Source organism: Octopus bimaculoides, chromosome 4, assembly GCF_001194135.2.
Source record: "Octopus bimaculoides isolate UCB-OBI-ISO-001 chromosome 4, ASM119413v2, whole genome shotgun sequence".
Lineage (NCBI taxonomy): Eukaryota > Metazoa > Mollusca > Cephalopoda > Octopoda > Octopodidae > Octopus > Octopus bimaculoides.
In genome coordinates this window covers 117,973,425-117,974,939 of record NC_068984.1, presented here as the reverse complement: position 1 = coordinate 117,974,939, position 1,515 = coordinate 117,973,425, and positions in this window count along the sequence as shown.

The following is a 1,515-nucleotide window of genomic DNA, read 5'->3' as shown; positions in this document are numbered from 1 at the left end:
TATATATATATATATATATATATATATATATATATATATATATATATATGAAAGTATGTATGCATATACATACATGCACACACACATACATATATGTGTGTTTATATGTAATGAATATATATGTGAATATATGTGTGTGTGTGTGTGTGTGTGTATATATGTAAGTACGAATGTATACGTATGCATATGTAAATACATACATATATATATATATAACAATATATATATATATATATATATATATTGTTATATATATATATATATATTGTTATATGTGAATGTATGTATATATGTGTGTGTGTGTGTGTGTGTGTGTACGTATAAGCATTTATATATATATATATAAATACACATGTATATATACATAGATATATATATATATACGTGTGTGTGTGCGTCTGTGTTTGCATGTCTACGTGTGTACGCATAAACTCACGCGCGCATATGTATACGCGTGAGGATCACTAAGTGCATGCGCGATTGCTCCGAAAACTGCTATTTCGTTAAGTGTCTTCAAATGAATCCATCCATCATTCACTGAAATCATAAGCGACACTGCATTTGTTGATGTGAGAGTGAGAACGGCGAGGAAACAGGTGTCCAAAATAATCGTCCCGAATATAGAACAAAAGAGAACGATCGCAGGACGGTGAGAGATCTTTGCTGGTGTTAGGATGCGAGTTATACCTCTACTTACGATCTTGTATGCATACGCAAGCAACGTCTAAGTTTTTCACACTGACCGACCGGCCGACTAAGGTATAGAGGAAGAGTTTGAAAGAGATAGTGTGACGGATTGAGAGAAGAGGGATCGAGAGAAGTGGAATGAGTAAGAGAGAGAGAAAGAGACAAAGATACAGAGAAAAGGAACGAGAGAGAGAGCGACTGAATGAGAGAGAAGGGAAGAGAAAACTGTTACGTTTGTATGAAAGCGCACCAAACCAAGCGATCGAATATATTAGCAACGCCGCAGTAATCGAACTCAGGAAGGAGTACAGCACAGTCGATTTAAACAAATAGAAATAAATATATATATACGTATATGTGTATGTAGCTGGAGAGATAATAAGAAAATAATGTGTGCTTCGAAAATAAAATTAAATAGAATAAAATAAAATAGAATAATTTATATATAAATATATTATAAATAGATATATGTTAATTTTTCCATATGTGCGCATATGTGAAAAATGAAGTGCGTTATGTTTGCAACTGTGCCGCGTTTACAGGTCTCGCAGTATTAATAATCGCTGTTGCAGAAAAAAGTTATAATAATAATAACATTGATAATACTTACAATGATATTATTATTATGTAATCATTAGAATCGAATATGATTTTAATAAATACTGATACGCTACATTTAATTAATTTGCATTTAATTAATTTGCATTTAATATTGTTGTTCATTCCTATATCGCGTTTTTAATATTTTATTAATTATTCAAATAATTAATATTTTATTGAAATCCAAAGAGAAACGTCCATCTTCCGTGATTTTCTACCCGTTATATA